The following is a 25,937-nucleotide window of genomic DNA, read 5'->3' on the forward strand; positions in this document are numbered from 1 at the left end:
GTGACAGCATTTACTTTGGTATTGCCGATCCTGCTGAACATTCATTCATTCATTCAGTTGTATTTATTGAGCATTTAGTATGTGCAGAGCACTGTACTAAGCACTTGGGGGAGTACAGTATAATATTAAAGACACATTCCCTGGCCACAGTGAACTTACAGTCTAGAGGGGGAAAGAGACAGTAATATAAATTAATTGTAGATACATACATAAGTGCTTTGGGGCTGGGAGCAGGTCAGGGAGATGCTGGCAGGAACTGAAGAAAAGGAAAAGGGGGACTTAAGCAGGGAAGGCCTGTCGGAGAAGATGTGCCTCCAATAAGGCTTTGAAGGTGGGGAGAGCTGTCTTCAGCTTGTAGGGATCACCTGGCTCAGGCTGGCCTAATAACCCCGTTTTCCTCGGGTTTCTAATCAGTCCGGGACGTTGGGTCTCTTCTTAGAAGCCTTAGGTATTGATTTAAAGGCGGTTGCAAGGGAGGTGGGCGGCGGCAATCGCGATTTCCCGATATCCAGCACGTGCAGGCTGCTAAGGACGCGACGGGTTGAGCGCTTCGCACATGCGCATTGGCCCCGCCCAACTTCACCTCGACCGGCTCGGCGGCCCTTTGGGGAAACTGGGAAAAGAGAGAGAGAGAGAGAGAGGGAGGGAGAGCGCCTCTGCCCGCGCATGCGCCCGGGGCTACTCCTAATCCCGCCTCGAAGAAGATGGCGACGGAGTGAATGGGCGGAGTGAGGTCGCCGGAAACCGGCCTACGGGGCGAGGAAGGGAACGGGGAACCGGGGGGCAGCCGGAGGAGCGGACCCAGGCTCTAGGCAGGACTCGGAACCCCGCCGCCGGAGGAATGGGGCGTCCGGTGAGCGGGAGCTGGCGCCAGTGAGCCCCCCCCCCCCATCAGCGCCCCTTATGTCCGCTTCCCCGGATTCCGTCCCGCCGCCGCCTCTTCTTCTTCCTCCTCCCCTCCCCCCCGCAGACCCCTCGGTTTCAACTTCGGGGTTCCGAGGCTCCGGCAGAGGAAGCGCACCGGCGGCGCGGGGCGAGCGGCTGGCAGGTGAGTGAGTGAATACCCAGTGTCCGGCCGCCCCCCTCACCATCCCTCTTTCCCGACCCTTCATCCTTCGGCCGTCCGCCCTCTCAACTTTTTGCGCGGGTCCCCCCCGAGTGACACCTGCTTTCTTCCGTGGTTTTGTTGGGGGGTGGGTTTCCCTTCTCCACCCCCCCCATACATCGGCATTGTCCCGTTTCACTCACCTTCCGCTTTCCTTGCTTAGAGTCCCAAAGCATCTCCCCGGCGAAGACTCGTAGAATCGGAGTCTGGGGACTTAACAAAGCCACACAAAAACAGTGGGCCCAACTGAACATCTTCAAGCCAACCCTTGGGGCTAGTGGATGTGCTCCCAAGGGGGTCGCGTTGGTTCAAGAAAGGTTAAACGCCTTGGGAAGTGGGTCGGAGAGTTTGGCCCTCTCGGCAAAGTAGCGATGTGGTGATGACAAGTAGGTGTTTGACCCAGTTCTTCTAATAATAAGAATGATAATAACGATGTTGATGGTATTTAAGCGCTTACTTTGTGCCGGGCTCTGTACTAAGCGCCGGAGTTCTTGGGGAAGGCTTCCGGGCTATATTAAAACCCCTGTTGGCCCCGGCCAGATTTGGGATTTTGAACATAGGACACCTTTGTGGGCTTTATGCCGAGTTTCAAGTTTGACCTAAAACAATAGGGAAAACGATGCTTTGGTTGCAACTTTTTAGGAGGTGTCATGTTCTGTCACAAGCGGGGATTCGTGTAAAGTTACCCTGGCCACTGGCAAGGAAGTTTCTGATAATCTCCTAGATTGAAGCCATGGAGTCCTTCATTGTTGTCGTCTATTGTTTCATTTAGTAGGTGAACATATAGAGTGAAGTATTTACTCAATCGTATGTATTGTAGAGGCTTTAAGAATGGAAAAGTTCGTGTTTCTGTTGCCTGCATTTTTGATGGTATTAAGTGTTTACTGTGTGCCAGGCACTGTTCTGAACACTGGGGTAGATACAAGCTAATCATGGGTTCAAATCCCAGCTCTGCCAATTGTCAGATGTGTGACTTTGGGCAAGTCACTTCACTTCTCTGTGCCTCAGTTCCCTCATCTGTAAAATGGGGATTAAGACTGAGCGCCCCCCATGGGACAACCTGATCACCTTGTAACCTCCCCAGTGCTTAGAACAGTGCTTTGCACATAGTAAGTGCTAATAAATGTCATCATTATTATTAATCAGATTGGACACACCCAGTCTTAGTTCCCATTTTACAGATGAGGTGACTGAGGCCCAGAGAAGTCAAGTGGCTTGCCCAAGGTCATCCAGCAGACAAGTGGTGGAGCTGGGATTAGACCACAGGTTCTCTGACTCCCAGGCCCATGCCCTTTCCCCTGGATCATACTGCTTCACTTCATTGTCTCCTCTTTTTAAGCAATCTAGAAGTTAACTTCTTCCCTTTCTCTCACACAGAGATGACCTTAGAAACAAACTGATGATAAATATTCCCCACAGTAGGTCATTTCATTATCAGCTACTTCAGCAAGAGGTGACCAAGGTTGTTGGATGTCAGGATCTGCTGTCAGTCATTGGCTCCTGGCCAGAACTTGGAAGTGCATACTTCCAGGTCTGTCTGATGTGGTGGCTGCTTTTTTCCCCACCTCCTCCTGACCTCCAAACTGGCTATGTGGGTGTGATCAGAACTTGACTTCATGAGAAGCTGCGGAAGTGTATTCTTTGGCCTTATCAACATATAGTATTTATTAAGCACAATCATGTATGTGTTGCCGTTGTACCTTTCCCAAACACTTAGTACAGAGCTCTGCAGAGAGAAAGTGCTCGTTAAGTACTACTGCTTAATTGCTGGACTGACTGCTTTGTGAGCTTTGGCATTTATTAAGTACTTACAGTGTGCAGTGCCTCTTCAAAGTCAGCACTTTGAAGGTAGAGTAGGTAGAGTATTAAGCACTTACTATAATGATTGTGGTATTTGTCAATTGCTTAATATATGTCAAGCACTGTAATAATAGTATTTAAGTGTTTACTATGTGCCAGGCACTGTATTAAGTGCTGGGGTGGATACAAGCAAATTGGGTTGGACACAGGGATAGGTGCAAAATAATCAGGCCCCACATGGGCCTCACAATTTAAGTAGAAAGGAGAGCAGGTATTGAATGCCCATTTACAGATGAGGTAACAGGCACAGTGAAGTGACTTGCCCAAGGTCACACAGCAGGTAAGGGGTGGAGCTGGGATTAGAACCCAGGTCCCTGTGCTCTTTCCACTAGACCACACTGCTTCTCTTGTGTGCCCTTTAGGGGTTACAGTCTAAGAAAAGACATGGGAACGGGCAGACAAATTAAAGAGAAGCAGTGTGGCTCAATGGAAAGAACCCGGGCTTTGGAGCCAGAGGTCATGAGTTCAAATCCCGGCTATGCCAATTGTCAGCTGTGTGACTTTGGGCCAGTCACTTAGTTTCTTTATGCCTCAGTTACCTCATCTGTAAAATGGGGATGTGAGCCCCACGCGGGACAATCTGATCACCTTGTATCCTCCCCAGCGCTTAGAACAGTGCTTTGCACATATTAAGCACTTAACAAATGCCATCATTATTATTATTATTTAATAAATGTATGCAACTGAATCTAATAAACATTGAACAGTACATAGTCAAATAATGAAATAGATTGTCGTAGTACCATCCAGTCAATGGTATTGAGCACTTACTCTCTGCAGAGCACTGTATAGGTGCTTGGGAGCGTGCAGTGTAACAGTTGGTAGATATCCCTGCCTGCAAGGAGCTTACAGTCTCGAGGGGGAGACAGTAAAATAAATTTCAGCTAGGGGAAGTGGAGTATAAGGCTATGTTCATAGAGGGGCTGGGGTGAATATTAAGTGCATAAAGGGTACAGATCTAAGTGCAGAGGTGACACCAGAAGGGAAGGGCATGTAGGGGAAATGAGGGCTTAGTCGGGGAAGGCCTCTCAGAGGAGATGTGATTTTTAGATGTATATTCGGTTTGAAGAAAATACTCCTGACAATGAGATTGTATCTATGGGTGTGAGTGCCACCCAGAAAATCTTGCACACTGTCCCCCAGGAGGTACAGTGAATCTTCTCTTCTGACTCGTTGCCATTTGGGTGATCTTTATGCCATTCATGTTGCCGACTTGTACTTCCCAAGCGCTTAATACAGTGCTGTGCACACGGTGCTCAATAAATACAATTGAATGAATGAATGAATTTGGCAGATGTGGAAAATGAGGCGCAGAGAAGTAGTGACTCACCCAAGGTCACCCAGCAGGCAAGCTGGGATTAGAACTCAGGTTCTGACTCCTAGGCCTATGGTCTTTGCACTAGGCCACACTGGTCCTTGGGTAGAGCATTTCATGGAATGGCTCGTGGTGGGGAAATTTTTAGGGAGGACCTAGGAAGAAATAGGTCTCTAGAAGGGTCGGATTTAAAGGTGTTTTTTGAAGAAGACACCTTGTAACCTCCCCAGCACTTAGAACAGTGCTTTGCACATAGTAAGTGTTTAATAAATGCCGTTATTATTATCATTATTGTTATTATTAAGAAAAGGAGACAAACTTGAAGCGCTGTAGTGGAGAGTGATCCAAACCTATATAATGCTTAGGAGGAGGATTAAAAGTTGGAAACGGGTAGCAGACAAAAAGCACACTGGGAAAATTTTCACGTAAGAGCTTCAGGAGATAGACTGGGGAGTAGAAGGATACAAGAAGACTTGTTCTTCACTGTCCAGGAATTTCATTCACAATCCAAACTGATGGGTGAATCGTTGATGGCCTGGTCAAAATCTAAATTTTATATTCCTGAACTATTCCTCTGTTCTCTCCCTCCCCCAGTCCCAGGCGTTCTGGTTTCTCCTCCCGCTGTGTAGGATGCTTCTAGTGCAGGGGAGTCTGGCTTAGGCTGTACAAGGTGGAATAGAAAAAAGAGATGACAATTTTAAGTAGCAGTAGGAAGCACCACACTTTCCAAAGACTTGCTTCTGATATGTTAGCCACAGGCTTTCATTTGAAGATAGATACTTGCGGGTGTCTACGGTCTCCCTGGCTTACTTACTGCATCAATAGCTAAATGGAAGTAGAAGGTAGGTACGCTTGCAAGTACAAGGAGAGTTCCTATCATACTTAGTGTAGATGAAAGCAGGAAACCATTTGGTGCTTCGGAAGCAGAATTAGTTGTCTTTTTATATTACTTAATTTGATTCTATCTATCGAGTTAGAAGATTACAACAAGGCATAACACAAGGTGGGCTTTTGTCTAAAAAACAGGTGACATGGCATTTGCATCCACTTGGCAATTTAACTGTAAGATGGATGTTGGCAGGGAAGGTGTCTATCAACTCTCCTGTACTCCCACAAGTGCCGAGTATAGTGCTCTGCACATAGTAAGTGCTCAGTAAACACTTGGTCTTTTTCATTTAGTGGGGCTAGCAATCCTACAGCAGAAAGATCACTTGATTGATTTTAAAAGTTGCTTTTTTATGCCTTGAACAAGTTTGTCCATGTATTAAAAGGACAGTTATTACCTCTAGAAAATTTTTGAATTTGTGGTCTTTGAAAGAGCATGGAGGTCAGGGGAAAAGCACAAGTCTGCTCATCATTGAAGCATCTTACCCTGAAGACAAGACTTATTTTTTTTGTCGCTGTACAGTTCTCCAAGTAACTTCTCCAAGGTGTGTGCCAGTTATAGTATTAAGCGCTTGCTAAGCACTAAGATCTTGTATTTGTGATGCCTGCTGAACAAGTGTTGACCCTGCAGTAGTATGCCAAGCCCAAGTATAGAATTCAAATTTATGATCGAGATCTGTGTCAAGACCTGTTGGAAAGAGGGGAGAACCTCTCACCACCCACTTTTTTTTTAATGATATTTAAGTGCTTACTATGTGCCCGGTACTGTACTGTCCTGGGGTAGATTCAGGTAATCAGGTTGGACACAGTCCATATCCCTTATGGGGCTCACAGTCTTAATCCCCTTTTTACACGTGAGGTAATTGAGCCACAGAGAAGCTAAGCAACTTGGCCAAGGTCACCCAGCAGACAAGAGGCGGAGGTGGGATTTGAATCCAGATCTTCTGACTTCCGGGCCTGTGCTCATTCACTAGGCCACACTAATTGGGGTTCTCTACTACTCTCCCCACCTCCGTATATGATAAGCAATCAAGTAACTGGTGGAAGGATCTGAGAGGCCAATTGGCTAGAATTCCCGGACCCTTGAAGCTGTATCTGACAAGCACCGTGGCTCAGTGGAAAGAGCACAGGCTTTGGAGTCAGAGGTCATGGGTTCAAATCCCGGCTCCGCCAATTGTCAGCTGTGTGACTCTGGGCAAGTCACTTAACTTCTCTGTGCCTCAATTACCTCATCTGTAAAATGGGGATTAAGACTGTGAGCCCCCCATGGGACAACCTGATCACCTTGTAACCTCCCCAGTGCTTAGAACAGTGCTTTGCACATAGTAAGTGCTTAATAAATGCCATTATTATAATAAGTGCTTAGTACAGTGCTCTGCACACAGTAAGCACTCAATAAATACGATTGAATGAATGAATCTGACAAGGGGCCAGTGTGAGTCACAGATTGACCCAGGGTTGAAGGCAGTCCCAACAGCTGATGAGATATTGAGGATTAGTACTAGGGAGATGGTAAAGGACTCCAGGAAGTAAGGTGAGAAAACAAGAATGTGCTGCATGGAGAAGGGATACTTAGGCAAAGTATAATTAGAGAGAGAGAGAGAGAATGAGAGAGAGAGAGAGTGTTTGTGTGTGTGTGTGTATATACACACCTTCTGCATTATAGAAGCAGCATGACCTAGTGGAAAGAGCCCCACGACCTAAATTCTAGTCCTGGCTCCTCAACTTATCTGCTGTGTCACCTTGGGCAATTCACTTAACTACTCTTTGCCTTAGTAATCCCATCTGTAAAATGGTGATTAAATTCTACTCCCTCCTGCTTAGATTGTGAGCCAGGGGCAGAATCTGTGTCCAACCTGATTAACTTGTATCTACCCCAGTGTTTAGAACAATACTTGTCACATAGTAAGTGCTTAACAAGTACTATTTATTGTAGATCAAAGATATTGTGACAGAGTCCAATCAATAAATATTGTTATTTTTAGGAAAGTATAATAGAGTAAGCAGACATGATCTCTTCCCTCAAAGGAGTCAGAGAAAGACATTAGATTGTGAATCCCCTGTGGGACAGGAACTGCAGTCAACCCAATTAACTTGTATCTGCCTCAGTGTTTAGATCAGTGCTTGGCACATGGTAAGAGGAGAGGGCAACATGGTTGAGTGCTTTAAAGCCAACCATAAGGAATTTTTTGATGTGGAGGTGGATGGGCGATCACTGGAGGTTCTTGAAGAGTGGGGAAACATGGACTGAGCAGTTTTGTAGAAAAATAATTTGGGCCACAGAGTGAAGTATGGACTGGAGTGGGGAGAGACAGGAGGCAGGAAGGGCAACAAAGACTGTTGGAGTAATCAAGATGGGATAGGGTAAGTGCTTGGATTAATGTGGTAGTAGTGTGAATGGAGAAGTGCTTAGCACAGTGCTCTGCACACAGTAAGTGCTCAATAAATACGATTGAATGAATGATGGAGAAGAAAGGGTGTATTTTAGCAATGTTGTGAAGGTAGAACCAACAGGATTTAGTGACCCATTGAGTATGTGGATTGAATGAGAGAGGAGTCGAGGACAACACCAAGGTTACATTTGTTTTTGTTTCTATGGTATTTAAGTGCTTACTATGTGCCAGGCACTGTATTAAGCATTTGTAAGATGGGAGGATGGTGATGTTGTCTACAGTGATGGGAAAATCACGGGGAGGACAGGATTTAGGTGGGAAGATGAGTTCTGTTTTGGGCATGTTGAGTTTGAGGTAAAGGAGGGACAGCCAAGTAGACATGTCTTGGAGGCAGAGGAGAAGCCTGTGAAAGAGACTGAGAATGAGCTGGCAAAGGAGAATCAGAAGTGGACAGTGTTGGTGAAGCCAAAGTTAGATAATGTTTCCAGGAGAAGGGGGTGGTTGGTGTCGAAGGCAGCTGAGAGGTCGGTGAGAATTACGATAGAGTAGGGGCCTTTGGATTTGGCAAGAAGGAAATTATTGGTGACCTTTGAGGGGCAGCGTCTGTGGAGTGAAAGGGGCAGAAGCCAGATTGGACAGGGTCAAGGAGAGAACTGGATGAGTGCAAGTGGAGGCAGCAGGTGTAGGCAAGAGAAGAAGTGTGGCCTAGTGGAAAGAGCAGGGCCTGGGAGTCAGAGGACCTGCATTCTAATTCCGGCTCCACCACATGTCGGTTGTGTGACCGTAGGTGAGCCACTTACTGTGCCTCATTTTCTCACCTGTAAAATGAGGATTAAGAATGGGAACTGCTTAGTACAGTGCCTGGCACATAGTAAGTGCTTAACAAATACAGTTATTATTACAGTACAACTTAATCAAGGAGTTTGGAGAGGAATGGTGGGAGGGGATTGGGGCAATAGCTGGAAGGAGCCGTGGAATTAAGTGAGGTTTTTTCGGGGTTTTTTTGTTGTTAGAATAGGTGATACATGAGCGTGTTTGAAAGCAATGAGAAAGAAGCTGTTGGAGAATGAACAGTTGAAGGTGGCAGTCAGAGAGGGAAGATGGGACGGGGCAAGTTTTTTGATAAGGTGCAAAAGAATCGGGTTAGAGGTGCAGGTGGGAGAAATTAATTTTGAGAGGAGGCGAGAAATCTCTTCAAATACCGCTGGGAGAGATAGGAGAGGTGAAGATGGGGCAGGCAGAGGGAGGGCCTGGAGAAGAGCAGGGGAGATTTAGGGACATCATGCGTGATGGTTTTAATTTTTTCGATAAAATATGTGGCCAGGTCATAGTGGAGTGAGGTAGGGGGTTTGAGGAAGGAGTTGAGCATCTGAAACAACTGGTGAGGGCAATGGGCTTGGGAATCACTTAGGTTGGAGAAATAGTGTTGCTTGGTAGAGCAGAGGACAGACCTGAAGCAGGCAAGTATGTGACTGATGTGTACAGGGTCATCCTGATATCTGGGTTTCCGTCAGCAGTGGCTTCACAGCTCGTGCACAGGAGCAAACGTGATGGCGTATCACATTGGATCTTGGGGATGAAGATATGGTGGATGCCCCTTATGAGGCAGAGGAAAGTACTGTTAACTGATGGAGCTGCAATGTCCATCCTGCGATTGGGGAAAACAATCTTACCACTATTAGAGGGGACAGAGAGTGGAACTGGAGGCACGCTTTGGGAAATTAAAAAGAAAAAAAAATGAATCGGATGCCCCTGGGTCCGCTTGTTCAACTTCCTCATTGGATCAGTAGAGTGTGAAATAGGTGCAAAATTGTATGGCAGATGAGGGATTAGCTCAAACCAACCAATGTATTTACTGAAATACACAGCAGGGCCCCACGAAAATCTATCAGTATCAACAGTATTGATTGAGCATATACTGTGTATAGATCATGTTTAGACACTTAAGGTATTTACAAAAGTAACAGGTGCGACCTAGGCTAATTTACAATCCAGTAGTGGAGACAACAGCCATAAAGCGACTGCAGTTCTGCCGTATAAACCACAGATTTTCCCAGTGCAGTTTGGAGTATCCACACTTAATAGTCTGTAAATTATTTTGTATACCATGGTAGACAACTAAAGCCCTACTGAGAGCTCACCTCCTCCAGGAGGCCTTCCCAGACTGAGCCCCCTTTTTCCTCTCCTCCCCATCCCCACCTGCCCTACCTCCTTCCCCTCCCCACAGCACTTGTATATATTTGTACAGAGTTACTACTCTATTTTACTTGTACATATTTACTATTCCATTTATTTTGTTAATGATGTGCATATAGCTATAATTCTATTTGTTCTGACGATTTTGACACCTGTGTACATGTTTTGTTCTGTTGCCTGTCTCCCCCTTCTAGACTGTGAGCCCGTTATGGGCTCACAACCGTCTTTATATGTTGCCGATGTGTACTTCCCAAGCGCTTAGTACAGTGCTCTGCACACAGTAAGCGCTCAATAAATATGAATGAATGAACTGAGACCTGGTTTTCTGCGGCTGACCCCTGATGGCGCCAATCTCCTGTTCTCATCACTCTGCAAGGATAAGGTGGCTCTGCAGAATCTTTTGCACATTTTCATATTATGCTTCAGTGTTAAGGTCCAACGGACATGTTCCTCGTTTTCCTCCTGCTTTCATTGTGATTTTTGCCCTTAAGCCTGATTTCTAAGTGAAAGATTAAGTGAACAATTTCTGAAGAGGAAAAGGCAAGATTAAAAGACAATAATTTCCATGTTAAATACATTTCTAGAATAATTTGTTCTTGTATTAAGAAAAAGGAATGATTTTTGTACGCTGTACATTCCTTTATTATTCCTATTTAATACTGGCTAAGAATGCTTATTTTTCACCATCACTACTTTTTTTAAACTTTTCCCAGTGTATCGAAAGCCTTGTAGTTAGTTCAAGTCATTTGCTTTTAGGCGTACTAAACACCATTTTGCCAGCCATGGAGACTGGGAGCCTGATAGCAGTGGTATGTAAGACAGTCTGTATACAGTAGCTAAGAGTGAGAGAAGAGATGCAAATAGTAGACCCAAGTAAATGATAAATAACAAAGTGGCAGAGCTGGGGTTAGAACCCAGGTCCTTCTAATTCCCATGCCCCTGGCTCTATCCCCATAGGAAAGGTTCTTTTTTCTTCAACCTTTTTTCATGCTCTACATTTTGTTCATTCTTTCCTCAATATAAAATACTTATACATTTATTGTTTACTCCTCCTGGGGTGTCTTTAGAGCATATTTAAGGGGGAATTATTTTAGCCCTGAGGAATTATTTTATTATTTTTGTTCTCTCATTTTTTGAAATGCCTTCAGACGATTTGGTTTCATACGAGCTCCCCAGTCTAATTAAGTAGAATGGCTCATGATGCTGTTTCCTTAATGGGAGCAGAGAGTAAATAATATTAGCTGAATGATGATTACTTCCTTTCCAAATAATTGTTTTTATTAGGTGCATGTGTGTACACACATGCACACACTTAAGATGTATTTTAGAATTGATATCTAATTTCATAGTGGTTGGTGAAGTTGCCACCCTTGCAGAGTTTTTCAAAATGAGTTAGTGTGATACATTTTGTGGTACTGTAGTTTATAGTGAAAGCAACATCACTTTAAGCAGTATTTATGTGCTTTCAGTATGCAGATATCTGTACTGGGTGCTTAGGGAGTACAGAAGAAATATAAGACCAGATCCCTGTCTTCAAGGAGCTTTCAGTCCAATTTAAGAATAGAGTTTGGGTCTTCCAGGTCAGCATGCTGTGAGCCTCACTATCTAAAGCCCTAGAGATATTCAAGAACTGCTTTAGGCTCCACACACCCAAGAGAACAAACCACTTGTATGCTGCTTCACCACATCAGCCAGGCGGTCTGGGGTGATTATTCTGAATCAGTTGTATTTGAGTGCTTACTGTGTGCAGGGCATTGTCCTAAGTGTAGGGAGAGTACAATATAATGGAGTTGGTAGGCATATTCCATGCCTACAAGGAGCTTACAATGGAGAAGGGAGACAGACATTAATATAAATGAATAAATTGTGGATTGTGTACCTGAGTGCTGTGAGGCTGAGGGTGGGGTAAATAAAGGGCACAAATCTGAGTGCAAGGGTGACAATGAAGGGAGAGGGATGAGAGGAGAAGAGGGCTTAATCAGGGAAGGCCTGTTGTAGCAGATGTGATTTGAAGGTGTTCTTCTGTGTCTTTTATTCTTCTCACTTTATACTCATTTTCTCGGGATATGACATCATCCTCCATGCAACTGACTCCCAAATCTATCTCACTAGACCCAACTTCTCAACTGCCCTACAATCTCACACTGAAGGCTTTGAAGGTGAGGGGAGTGGTGTTCTGTCATAATTCTGAGCCTCAGGCCTGTTGCTTAGCCACTAGGCCAGACCCTGGGGCCAAGAGTGGGGTGAATAAGTGCTTAAAGGGTACAGAGCCAAATGCATTGGTGATGCAGAAGGGAGAGGGAGTAGAGGAAATGAGGGTTTTGAGGAGATGTGATTTTAATAGTTTTGAAGGTGGGGTGAGTAGTGGTCTGTTAGATATGAAGGGGGAGGGAGTTCCAGGCCAGAGGGAGGATGTGGGTGAGAGGTCAGTGGTGTGATAGATGAGATCCAAGTGCAGTGAGTAGGTTGGCTTTAGAGGAGCGAAGTGCATGGTCTGGGTTGTAATAGGAAGTCAGTGAGGTGAGGTAGGAGGGGGCAAGGTGACAGTGCTTTCAGTGGTAAGGAGTTTAATGTGGAGATAGATGGGCAACCACTGGAGGCTCTTGAGGAAAGACTTAGTGACTTAACCAAGGACACCAGTAGGCAAGTGGCAAAACTGGGATTAGAATCCAGGCCCCCTGAATCCTAGGCCCATGTGCTCTCCACAAGGCCACACTGCTTCTCCACATAGTGATGATAATTTGATTGTGCTATTAAGCACTTTCTAGGTGCCAAGCATTGTACTATGTGCTGGGGTAGATAGAAGTTGATCGGGTTGGACACGGTCTCTGACCCACATGGGGCTCACAGTTTGAGTAGGAGAGAGAACAATAACAAAGATGGTATTAAGTACTTACTATGTGCCAAGCATTGTTCTAAGCACCAGGGTAGGTAGAAGATAAGCAGGTTGTCCCATGTGAGGCTCGCAGTCTTAATCCCCATTTTAAAGATGAGGTAACTGAGGCACAGAGAAGTTAAGTGGCTTGCCCAAGGTCACAAAGCAGACAAATGGCGGAGCCGGGATTAGAACCCACATCCTCTGATTCCCAAGCCTAGGCTCTTTCCACTAAGCCACGCTGCTTCTCATTGTATCCTCCTTTTACAGATAAGGAATCCGAGGCACAGAGAAGAGGCTTGCCCAAGGTCACACAGCAGGCAAGTGGCAGAACTGAGTTTAGATCCCAGGTCCTCTGATTCATAGGTCTGTGCTCTTTTCACTAGGCCATGTTGCTTCCCATCACTCCATCACTTCTTCATCTCCCTCCTACAGATAGTGAGTAGGCCAAATGACTCTAGGGTAGGATAAAGGGGGGAAAAATATTCTTCCTCCTTACATAGCCTCACATCCACCCTGCTGGAAATTTCTTAGTCCCTGCAACTGCCATCTCTCCTCTGGAGCACAGCCTGTGTGGGGTGGAGTATTTTTTTGTGTGATTCTCAGTCTGCTAAAATGAATTGTTTATATGATTTAAAGGGTCAGGTAGGAGAGTACAAATTATTGCCTCTGTTGTCTTAAATTTTCCATAAATCCTAGTTTTCTAATAAGATTTTTATTTTGAATACATGCTTGTATTAAGCTATCAACAAAGATGCAGTGGAATGACTTTAAACATGAGCTTGGACTTTGCATGGAATATACTGCTACTTTTGTAAGTTCTAAATGGGGTCTTTTTCGTAAAGGCCATTCAGCTTTTTTTGAATTTGTGACAGGCCACTGACCAAAGGTCATTATGCTTAGCCATTATTAACTAATATTTATTGAAAACTCTGCTATGTTGAGCACCACCCAGTATGAGCCAATCCCTCTCCTAGAAATGGAATGATTCTTTACCCAGAAAAAACAGATGTAAGCAAATGCGAGAGTAAATATGACTCACCTAGTTAGCAAGTGCGTTTGATAAATATTTTTCTAATCTTATGTTCAGAAATCCATTTTCAGAAAATCAGTGCTCTCAATTTCCTTCACTTTGTCCATATTTAAATCATTGTTAAACTGGTGCCAAGCAGCTTAGCATGTGTAAATCTTTTCTGTAACCATCCTTCTGCTTGTATTAGAGATATAACTTTTTTTCTAATATGGTCCGTTGGCCAGTTGAAAGCACTCATATTTTTGCAATACCCTTTTAGTGACACTCCATGCAGTTTCTCATTGTATTTTACATTTCTTGTAGTAAAAAACAAAAAAAAAGCCCCAAAACAACAAAATACACACACATGCAAGGACTTATGGCATTTCTGTACTTAACCCAGTGGTAATACAGGTGTACCACAAAATCCAACTGGGCCATGTTCCTTGAAAATCTGGTCATGTCATGAGAAATGAGAAGCAGCATCGTCTAGTGGAAAGAGCACGGGGCCTGAGAGTTGGAGGACCTGGGTTCTAATCTCGGCTTCTCTGTTTGTATGCTGTGTGACCTCGGGCAAGTCACTTCACTTCTCTGTGCTTGTTATCTCATCTATGAGCCCTATGTTGGACATATTCATTCATTCAGTCGTATTTATTGAGCACTTACTGTGTGCAGAGCACTGTACTAAGCACTTGGGAAAGTACAGTACAACATATAGCAGACATAGACTGTTTCTAGCCTGATTAGCTTGTATCTCTAGCTTGGATCTGCCCCAGCTCTTAGTACAGTGCCTGGCACATAGTAATCGCTTAACAAATACCACAGTAATCATCATCTACCCCAGTGCTTAGTACAGGGCCTGTCACATAGTAATATATATATTTATTTATATTTATTATATATTTATTTATCCATTCCAGAACCTCTGGAATAGTAATAAGAAATTCCTTTACATGTAGTGCTAAGCATCACTAAACTAGTGATCCAAAACGTAACATCCTAATATTCAACGAGGAGTTACGACCATTAGTAGGAGGAGGCTACAGAAGGCTGCAGAAGTTGAAGCCTGTTCTGATTGTTAGTGGTTTTAAAACAGTTTTCTTTTTTTTTTCATAAAACACCTTGTAGTAACATAACTCCTAAACACCTGCCTACCTTTGAAAGCTTCTCTTGGTTAGGTTCGTCACCTTTCTATTTAGAAATTCTCTCGTTTGATGGAAGTCTTGCTGCAAGACTTTTTCATCCCAAGATTTTAAGATGGTGGTGGGGAAACCGTGGCAGTTTTTTTTTTTTTCATCTGTTTTGGCATCTTGCAACAAAGATGCCTTAGATTGTTGAAGTTGTATGAGGCCCTAGTTAGACAATGATTCCTCTGAATGAGATGCAATTAACTCATTGACCTCTGCACCATCTATTTCTAAATTGTCACCTCCCCAGTTCAACACTTTCCTGGGTAATCTGCTCAAGGGTTTCTTTGAAGCCTTGAAAATCTAGGGGCAGAGCTTCCTCTAAAGTCTGTTCATTGTTGATGGTTTAATCTCAGCTGAAGAGGAAGGGGCAGGAGTAGGGGGAAGGGATTTACTTACCTGTAACACTCCCTGGAATTTCAGGTCTTATGCATAAGGTTGACATCAGAAAATACAGGTTTTTGTCCCCAGAGTGGTTGCTTTGTTGGGTGGTTGTAACCTGGGCAAATCATCACACATTACAGTTTTAATCCTGGTGTAGTTGTATCATGGCCTGGTTGTAATTCAGGGCATGTCTGCCTTTATATGTGATCGTGGTTTAACACGTACACTACAGACACACACAGATCGGCCAAAGAATATCTGCAAAGTGGTAGTTTTATGCTGGCAAATTAAGCCCATGTTTGTTGAGTCCTGTATAGGATTTTTTAAAAGTCCGAGGCAAGGTAGACCATAATTTTGTCAAATTCACCCTTGCAAGTCTCACGGTTGTCTTGGAAATCAGGAGTAAGCTAGTGTATTGAAAAATAACTGGGAAGCTTATCCACTTACCTTTCCCCGCATTGAGCAGGTGATTATTGGAGGGAAAGCTGTGGGTATTAAATAATTAGTTCATTATGGTGAGGGTGGATAACAAGAAAGCCAATTGCCATATTGTTCTAAGATCTGTAATACTGGGCCAAATGACCATTGATTTGAGACCTAGGGCAGGTGAGAAGCTTACTTCAGACACTTATAAACCCTCTTTTACTACCTGAGAAAAGCTTCTCACCTGCCCCGGGGTGTAGTTATAGGTGAAAGAGGGTTTATAAGACTAGATTAAAAGAAGTATCCAGAGAGTGAGAGTCTATGGATAGTATTTTGCTAAGCTGTTAAAATAGCCTGAAGAATCAGAATTTACTTCCCATTATATATAAGGACTTCAGTTCTGTGCATCCTTCTGCTTGCTGACAAGGAACCAATCAAAGTAAGTTTAATGGCCACTGTTGGCTATGGTAGCGACGTAGCAGCGTGGCTTAGTGGATAGAGCATGGGCTTGGGAGTCGGAAGGTCATGGGTTCTCATTCATTCATTCAGTCGTATTTATTGAGCGCTCACTGTGTGCAGAGCACTGTACCAAGCGCTTGGAAAGTACAAGTTGGCAACATATAGAGACGGACCCTACCCAACAACGGGCTCACAGTCTAGAAGGGGGAGACAAACAACAAAACAAAACAGATAGGTGTCAATACCATCAGAATAAATAGAATTATAGCTATATATGCATCATTAATAAATAGAATAGTAAATATGTACAAGTAAAATAAATAGAGCAATAAATCTGTACAAACATATATACAGGTGCTGTGGGGAGGGGAAGGAGGTAGGGCGGGGGGCATGGGGAGGAGGAGAGGAAAAAGGGGTCTCAGTCTGGGAAGGCCTCTTGGAGGAGGTGAGCTCTCAGTGGGGCTTTGAAGGGAGGAAGAGAACTAGCTTGGCGGATGTGCAGAGGGAGGGCGTTCCAGGCCAGGGGGAGGATGTGGGCCGGGGGTCAATGGCGGGACAGGCAAGAACAAGGTACAGTGAGGAGGTTAGCGGTAGAGGAGCGGGGGGAGCTGGCTGGGCTGTAGAAGGAGAGAAGGGAGGTGAGGTAGGAGGGGGTGAGGTGATGGAGAGCCTTGAAGCCAAGAGTGAGGAGTTTTTGCTTGATGTGTAGGTTGACAGGCAGCCACTGGAGACTTTTGAGGAGGAGAGTGACATGCCCAGAGCGTTTCTGCACAAAGATGATCCGGGCAGCAGTGTGAAGTATAGACTGAAGTGGGGAGAGACAGGAGGATGGGAGATCAGAGAGGAGGCTGATGCAGTAATCCAGTTGGGATAAAATGAGAGATTGAACCAGTAAGGTAGCGGTATGGATGGAGAGGAAAGGGCGGATCTTGGCGATGTTGCAGAGGTGAGACCAGCAGGTTTTGGTGACAGATTGGATGTGAGGGGTGAACGAGAGAGCGGAGTCGAGGATGACACCAAGGTTGCGGGCTTGTGAGACGGAAAGGACGGTAGTGCCGTCTACAGTGACGGGAAAGTCAGGGAGAGGGCAGGGTTTGAGAGGGAAGATAAGGAGTTCAGTCTTGGACATATTGAGATTTAAGTGGAGGGCAGACATCCAGATGGAGATGTCCTGAAGGCAGTAGGAGACGCAAGCCTGAAGGGAGGGAGCTCATCCCAGCTCCCCCCTCTTGTCTGCTGTGTGACCTTGGGCAAGTCACTTCACTTTCCTGTGACACCATGAAATTCCCTTCATTTTCATGCTCATTCATTCACTGTCGTATTTAGTGAGCATTTACTGTGTGCAGAGCACTGTACTAAGCGCTTGGAAAGTACAGTACAGCAATAGAGCTCTAATCGGGTTCATTCAGGACTGCAAAGGAATAAAGAAGCAGCCTGTCTCGAAGATGCTATAGCCCTCTCCCTTCTCTGATCTATCAAACAGCTACTTGTTATTCCCTCAGGAACTCCGGAGTGGAATTAGGGAAGGAAGAGAGCTCCTGACATTGAAAATCTAGAGTTGTCATACCGTTTCCTGTTTTCCCTCCCTGGCTTCTCATCCTGCGCAATAGGCACCAAAGTAGTTTGCAGGGCTGGGCAGGCCACACATTCTTTTTTTCTTTTCTTTTCTTTTTTTTTTTTTAAAGTTCAACCCACCCATTAAATGGTATGGAATTTAATTTATTGGATTGGTGTGTTGAAGACCTGAGTCAATCATATAGGATTCAAAGCTGTCCTCCTAAACTCAAGTTATTCTTCCCTACCACTGAAAAGAGATTATTTCTCATGAAGGGAGGATAAAAAAATAAATACCTTTTGCAATTAGACACAGGATGCATCCTTCTGAATATTTCAGGCTCCAATCTTGGGCAGGTCTCACTAAGCATATTGGCAATAGGTGGCAAGATGTTTCCATTTTTTTTTCTTCTTAGCAGTAGGACCCAAAGTTTTATTTACCTCAATTTTTCCATTCATCAGGGATGGAAGGTAGCTGGGAAGGTGGTATGGACATAGGGCGCAAGTGTGTGTGTGTGTGTGTGTGTGTGTGTGTGTGTCCACCTAGACTGTAAGCTAATCTTGGGCAGGGAGTGTGTCTATTGTTGTATTTTCCCAAGTGCTTAGTACAGTGCTTTGCATACAGTAAACCCTCAATAAATGCCATTGACTGGTTGATTGAATTCAGTTCAATCAATAGAGAAACCCTAGTTCCTCAGCAGTGAAGAGGGGTGTTGTCTTGGAGCTTAGAGTTTATGGGGGGGCGGCAGATGTTAATAAATTAAAAATGGAGAGATGAGTATAAGGATAGGTACATAAATACTGTGGGACTGGGGTATCAACGTGCTTATGGGGTACACAGCCAAGTGCATAGGTGATGCAAAAAGGAGGGGCCGAAGGTAATGAGGGCTTAAATCAGGGAAGCTCCCTTGGAGGAGATGTGATTTTTATGAGGGTTTGTAGGTGGGGAGGGCGGTGGACTGTCGGACATGAAGGGGGATGGAGTTCCAGGCCAGAGGATTTGTACGTATTTATTACTCTATTTATTTTACTTGTACATATCTATTCTATTTATTTTATTTTGTTAATATGTTTTGTTCTCTGTCTGCCCCTTCTAGACTGTGAGCCCACTGTTGGGTAGGGACCGTCTCAATATGTTGCCAACTTGTACTCCCCAAGTGCTTAGTACAGTGTTCTGCACACAGTAAGCGCTCAATAAATATGATTGAGTGAATGTGAGAAGAGATCCGCTGCCAGAAAGAAGAGCTCAAGGTACAGGAAGTAGGGTTAGTGTTAGAGGAGCTGTGTTGGGATCTACAAAAGCAAGACACGTTCCCTGTCCGCTGGGAGCTTACCATCTAAAATCTACTGCCGTACTTAGTTTTTTTTTTAAAAAAAATTGACCAAGTCGTGGAAATAACACGTGCCCACAAATAATAATAATAATGATGATGGTATTTATTAAGCGCTTACTACCTGTCAAGCACTGTTTTAAGCGTTGGGGTAGATACAAGCTAATAAGGTTGGACACAGTCTCTGTCCACATGGGGGCTCACAGTCTTAATCCCCATATTGCAGATGAGGTAACTGAGGCACAGAGAAGCAAAGTGACTTGCCCAGGGTCATACAGCAGACAAGTGGTGGAGACAGGATTAGAACCCAGGTCCTTCTGACTGCCAGGCCCGTGCTCTATCCTCTAGGCCACGCTGTTTCTCCAGAGCTGTGGGTATCCTGCCCCGGTACAAGAGAAATTGTTCTTTGGGCCTTTGTTCAGGCTGGAGATTCAGAATTTATGCAGGAATTTAATACTGAATTAGCAAGCAGTGCCTCACTTTATACTGGAGAAGTGTTCTGAGAAAACTCCGTGCGAAGTGAACCGCCACTTGTAAGAGTTTGCAAGACAGACTAGGTAAAAGATCAGGAATAGAGAAACACCACCATGTAGCCTCTCCAGTGCCTCTCACTTTCTACCTCTTGAGTGGGTATTGTGAGTACAATGTTTGCAAAACACAGCTGAGCTCAGATCAAGCTGCTCTCTTTACAATGGAAGTAGGTACTGAGAAAAGGCAGACTATGTCTAAAGTAAACCTAGTTCTCCTGATCAGGGGTTAAGTTCCTGATCGAAAGCAGGGCTCAAACAAGTTCCTAATTAGTGTAAAAACCAGGGTAAAGTATAAAGGATGCCTGGACAAGAATGAATTTTAGCAGATGAATAAACTTTTTTAGTTTCTACATTGATTAGAAGAAATATTTGTTACTGTCTCTTTTTGTAAACCTGGTTGCCCTGTGTTGCTTAATGACTTGTAACTGTTGAACTTGCATTGTGTGTTAAGTTAACATTGAATATTCAGCTGCCTCTCCTTCTGCGAGGTGAACTTGAGAATTTTTATGTTTAAAATGACTTCATGGATTGAAGAATTAATATACCTCTAATATCTATTTAGAACCTTATTACAAATAAAAGCTTTGTTTTGATTTCCTATTAATATTGGACTAACAGGATGTTTGAATTAGTTTAGAATTAGGTCTTTGACAAAAGCTTTGAATGCCAGTTCAAGTGACAGCCTGCTAATTAAATGTCATTGTTAGGACTTTGAGAACTAGACTTGATTCATGAAGCCTTTTTCCCCCCAAAATGTTGAAAGTGAAAGAAATTGAAAGGAGTGATTGAATAGAAAAGGGAGTCCTTGTCTTTCTCTTTAACCAGTGTGTTTGTGTACTGCTTTATTTGCATGAAAAAGTAGATTTCTTCATGTGATTGTCTTCTGTTCCAAATCCATCTCTCAATTTTACAAGGGAACAAAATGTTGAGATCTTTTACTTTGCTCTGAATTGGTGCCCAGAAAGAGACAAAGCTACTAAAGACCCCATGTGAACCCATCTCAAATGCGTAGAAAAGATCGGGGCCTAGTTTGAAGTTGAGCATGGCTTTGTGACCAGCTACTGTATTGTTTTGTTTCTTTTTTTTTCATATTACTGAAGCTTTTAGTTTGAATGAATCTATGACATTTGAACTCTTATAGTGGGTTTTTTTGGTTTTATATCAAGCCCCCAAAATTTGCTGCCACCCAGGACAGGCATATGGCTTTTGTTGGAATTAGCCAGAAGCCATTTGCACAGGAGGAACAAACGTTAGAGAGAAATGTTTGTAAATTCAGGTAGCTTCCAGGGCAGTAAATGGTTGCGTTGAACTTTTTCATTTTCATTTTTTTTTTTTTTTGGTGGGGGGGTGGGAGGTGGTATGGCCATTCTCACACATTGAAAAGAATGTCTAAACACCGCAGAAAAAGTGTTTACTTAGACCAGTCGTTCTCAACCTTTTCCCCTCCTCTAGGGACAACCGGAACTTTATTTTTCCCAGTTTAATAAATAGCTTTTTATTCATAGGTACAAAATGAACATTCAGTATCTTAATGTAAAAAACTAAAGTTTTAAAAGGGAGTTTGGGAGTGGTGTTGAAATTTAATGAGAAATCTGAGCATGGTGGCACTTGAGGGACAAAAGAGACAGAACAAGGCAGTCTTGTTTTCCCTTTTTGCTCATCTGTCAATCAGTTGTATTTACTGTGTGTTTATTGCATGCAGAGCACTGTACTAAGCGCTTGGGAGAGTACACTAAAACAGACACATTTCCTCCCCACAGTGAGCTTAGTTGGTTGCTTAACGTGGGATCTTCTGTTCTCTTCACATGCTCTAACTCTGTGATACTGTACTCTCCTAAGTGCTTGGCACTGTGCTCTCCACACAGTAAATGCTCATTAAATATGACAGAGTGATTGATCTACCCTTAAGTGTTGCAGCAAACTCTGTTTTGATTTCTGCATTCCAGTGTTTGTGATCTTGTCTTGCTCTTTGATTTCAGTGTGGCCTTTGGGTGTCCCTGGTGAAAATTCTGGAGAATCCTGAACTTGACACGTGCAGTAAGTCCTCTTCTCAGCCATATCGAAAGGTTAGCCATTACTTCTACTCAGCTCCTCAGTTTGATATGAAAATTGGTGAAAAGTCTCTCCAAAGACATGCTGATTGGTCTTAATTTGGTTTTCTATTTTTTTTGTCTATCATCATGAAGGGCAATGTGGCAAGGAATGTGTCTACCACTCCGTTGTACTCTCTGAAGCCTTAGTTCGGTGCTCTGCACACTGTAAACACTCAATAAATGGATTGATTGGCCTAACTTTCAGTTCTTGGGGGTTTTTTTGGTTCGGTTTGGTTTTTTTGGCAGGCAGTTACTTAACCTTGGTTCTCAGGCTAAACCAGTCCATGGTACGCTGTAAAGTGATTCATAATCATCTGCATGGTTTTTGTCTGTGTGCTTCTAGAGCACATTCAGCGTATTGCATCTCCTGTAGAACTGATTCTAAGAATCTGGTGGTGCTTGCAAAGTACTGTTTTGTGAGAATTTTCTAGAGAATTAGAAGCGTAGTCTAACACCACCATCCATGTTCCTTGCGGCCTTCTCAGTACACTGCCTGGCACATAGTAAGCACTTAAATACCACAATTATTATTTTTTTAAAACTGTGCTTATGTGCTGGGATAGATACAAGCTAATAGGGTTGGACACAGCCATGTCCCACAAGGGGCTCACGGTCTTAATCCCCAAGCAGCGTGGCTCGGTGGAAAGAGCCCGGGCTTGGGAGTCAGAGGTCATGGGCTCTAATCCCGGCTCCACCACTTGTCTGCTGTTTGACTTTGGGCAAGTCACTTAACTTCTCTGTGCCTCAGTTACCTCATCTGTAGAATGGGGATGAAGACTCTGAGCCCCATGTGGGACAAACTCATTATCTTGTATCTAACCCAGTGCTTAGAACAGTGCTTTGCACATAGTGAGCGCTTAACAAATACCCACATTATTATTATTTTACAGATAAGGAAGCAGAGGCCCAGAGAAATGAAGTGACTTGCCCGAGATCACACAGCAGACATGTGGCAGAGCTGGGATTAGAACCCAGGTCCTCTGACCCCCAGGCCTGGGCTCTTTCCACTTAGGGCCCACTGCAAGAGGTTGAGCAAGCCTGCCTGTTACCTCTATCCAACCTCGCCTTAACTCTGATAATGACAGATGGGTTTGGCAAAGCACTTTCAATCAGTCAATCAATCAATCGTATTTATTGAGCGCTTACTGTGTGCAGAGCACTGTACTAAGCGCTTGGGAAGTACAAGTTGGCAACATATAGAGACAGTCGCTACCCAACAGTGGGCTCACAGTCTAGAAGGGGGAGACAGAGAACAAAACCAAACATATTAACAAAATAAAATAAATAGAATAGATATGTACAAGTAAAATAAATAAATAGAGTAATAAATATGTACAAACATATATACATATATACAGGTGCTGTGGGGAAGGGAAGGAGGTAAGACGGGGGAAAGGAGAGGGGGATGAGGGGGAGAGGAAGGAGGGGGCTCAGTCTGGGAAGACCTCCTGGAGGAGGTGAGCTCTCAGTAGGGCCTTGAAGGGAGGAAGAGAGCTAGCTTGGCGGATGGGCAGAGGGAGGGCATTCCAGGCCAGGGGGATGACGTGGGCCGGGGGTCGACGGCGGGACAGGCGAGAACGAGGCACGGTGAGGAGATTAGTGGCAGAGGAGTGGAGGGTGTGGGCTGGGCTGTAGAAGGAGAGAAGGGAGGTGAGGTAGGAGGGGGCGAGGTGATGGAGAGCCTTGAAGCCGAGGGTGAGGAGTTTCTGCCTGATGCGCAGATTGATTGGTAGCCACTGGAGATTTTTGAGGAGGGGAGTAACATGCCCAGAGCGTTTCTGGACAAAGACAATCCGGGCAGTGGCGTGAAGTATTTATTCTATTTATTTATTTATTTATTTATTTTATTTGTACATATCTATTCTATTTTATTTTGTTAGTATGTTTGGTTTTGTTCTCTGTCTCCCCCTTTTAGACTGTGAGCCCACTGTTGGGTAGGGACTGTCTCTATATGTTGCCAATTTGTACTTCCCAAGCGCTTAGTACAGTGCTCTGCACATAGTAAGCGCTCAATAAATACGATTGATGATGATGATGATGATGATGAAGTATGGATTGAAGTGGGGAGAGACAAGAGGATGGGAGATCGGAGAGGTGGCTGATGCAGTAGTCCAGACAGGATAGGATGAGAGCTTGAACGAGCAGGGTAGTGGTTTGGATGGAGAGGAAAGGGCGTATCTTGGCAATGTTGCGGAGCTGAGACCGGCAGGTTTTGGTGACGGCTTGGATGTGAGGGGTGAATGAGAGAGCAGCAGAGTTGAGGATGACACCAAGGTTGCGGGCTTGTGAGACGGGAAGGATGGTAGTGCCGTCAACAGTGATGGGAAAGTCAGGGAGAGGGCAGGGCAGAGTTTGGGAGGGAAGACAAGGAGTTCAGTCTTGGACATGTTGAGTTTTAGGTGGCGGGCAGACATCCAGATGGAGATGTCCTGAAGGCAGGAGAAGATGCGAGCCTGGAGGGAGGGGGAGAGAGCAGGGGCAGAGATGTAGATTTGGGTGTCATCAGCGTAGAAATGATAGCTGAAGCCGTGGGAGCGAATGAGGTCACCAAGGGAGTGAGTGTAGATCGAGAACAGAAGGGGACCAAGAACTGAACCTTGGGGAACCCCCACAGTAAGGGGATGGGAGGGGGAGGAGGAGCCTGCAAAAGAGACTGAGAATGAACGACCGGAGAGATGAGGAGAACCAGGAGAGGACGGAGTCTGTGAAGCCAAGGTTGGATAGCGTGTTGAGGAGAAGGGGGTGGTCCACAGTGTCGAAGGCAGCTGAGAGGTCGAGGAGGATTAGGATAGAGTATGAGTCGTTGGATTTGGCAAGCAGGAGGTCATTGGTGACCTTTGAGAGGGCAGTTTCCGTGGAATGTAGGGGACGGAAGCTAGACTGGAGGGGGTCGAGGAGAGAGTTGGTGTTGAGGAATTCGAGGCAGCGCGTGTAGACAACTCATTCAAGGAGTTTGGAAAGGAATGGTAGGAGGGATATGGGGCGATGACTAGAAGGTGAGGTGAGGTCGAGAGGGTTTTTTTAGGATGGGAGAGACATGGGCATGTTTGAAGGCAGAGGGGAAGGAACCAGTGGAGAGTGAGCGGTTGAAGATGTAAGTTAAGGAGGGGAGAAGGGATGGAGTGAGAGATTTCATGAGATGAGAGGGAATGGGGTCAGAAGCACAGGTGACCGGAGTAGCACTTGAGAGGAGGGAGGAGAGCTCCTCTGAGGAGACTGCTGGGAAGCATGAGAGAGACCCGTCTTGCTGCACCACCATAGCCGTAAATTTCTCAAGACAGGTACCCTGATGGCGGCCAGCCCCTGGACGAGATGTATAAATACGGTAGAGAGAGATCTTAGCCGTGCTGTAGCCAAGTTTTATTTTCCTGAGGTTTCCTCTCCCCAGCCGCCCGCCCTAGGGGTCTCCAGCCCACCCCCAAGACCCTTGCCTCTCGGACCTAGACTTTCTCTGCCTCAGCAGTAGCCAGGGATCAGAATAGCAGTCAACTGAATGGAAATATAAGCAGTCATTGGCTAGAAGGCCATACCTGAGGTCAAAGCGGTCACGGAGTCCAGCAAGAGGTGGGTTGTTTCCAGCTTCGTTCCCCTTCAAGGTCTATCCCGTGAATCCTCATGTAGCTGAAAAAATACCAGCTATCTGAAAAATGCAATAATCATACATGGCCTGCCCCAGTTTTCCTTTACAATCCAATCTCACGCTTTCCCTCTTCCCTTTTTTGGTTTAAAAGAGGGAGAAAATCCTTTTGAAATCCAAGAATATGAAAACGGGCACATCTTTAAGATTGAAGTTTATTTTCCATCAATAGGAAATGGATTGAGGGGTTGAGCTCACTTTTTAGGTTTCTCGGTGAGCATTACATGATGATTTGGAAATATTACAACCTTCTGATTTGTCTCCTTATGGAATGTACCCATTATAGCCCATGTCACCTCTATTTTTGTACTGGAAAGTTAGGCTTTTGGGAGGCAGTTCAAAAATGAGAGGATGGAGGAAATTTATTAGTTGATACCCTGCCAAATAAAATAATTAAAAATTTGAATTCCCTAATGGAAGATAGTAAGGGCAGGTAAATTCACCCATTGCTGAATGGCTTTTTCAGTATTTTTTTTAATGGTATTTATCAAGCACTTACTATGTGCCAGGCACTGCACTGTACTATGTGCAGATAAGGTAACGGAGGCACAAAGAAGTGAAGTGACTTGCCCAAGGTCATACAGTGAACAAGTGGTGGAGCTGGGATTAGAACCCCAGGTCCTCTGACTCCCGGGCCTGTGCTCATTCTATTGGGCCATGCTGCTTCTAAATACATTTGCCATGAACTTGAATAATTG

General features: G+C 44.6%; 1 protein-coding gene across 1 annotated transcript in view; it reads left to right on the top strand.

Moving 5' to 3' along the window:
* The first annotated feature begins 703 nt into the window (after nt 1-703).
* APC (APC regulator of WNT signaling pathway) overlaps nt 704-25,937 on the top strand; it is a 117,893-nt gene continuing 92,659 nt past the window's right edge. Inside the window, 2 exon segments of the mRNA XM_038770251.1 lie at nt 704-1,048; nt 21,489-21,575. The gene's annotated coding sequence lies outside the window, so the exon portion shown is untranslated.

This window comes from Tachyglossus aculeatus, chromosome X3, assembly GCF_015852505.1.
Source record: "Tachyglossus aculeatus isolate mTacAcu1 chromosome X3, mTacAcu1.pri, whole genome shotgun sequence".
NCBI lineage: Eukaryota > Metazoa > Chordata > Mammalia > Monotremata > Tachyglossidae > Tachyglossus > Tachyglossus aculeatus.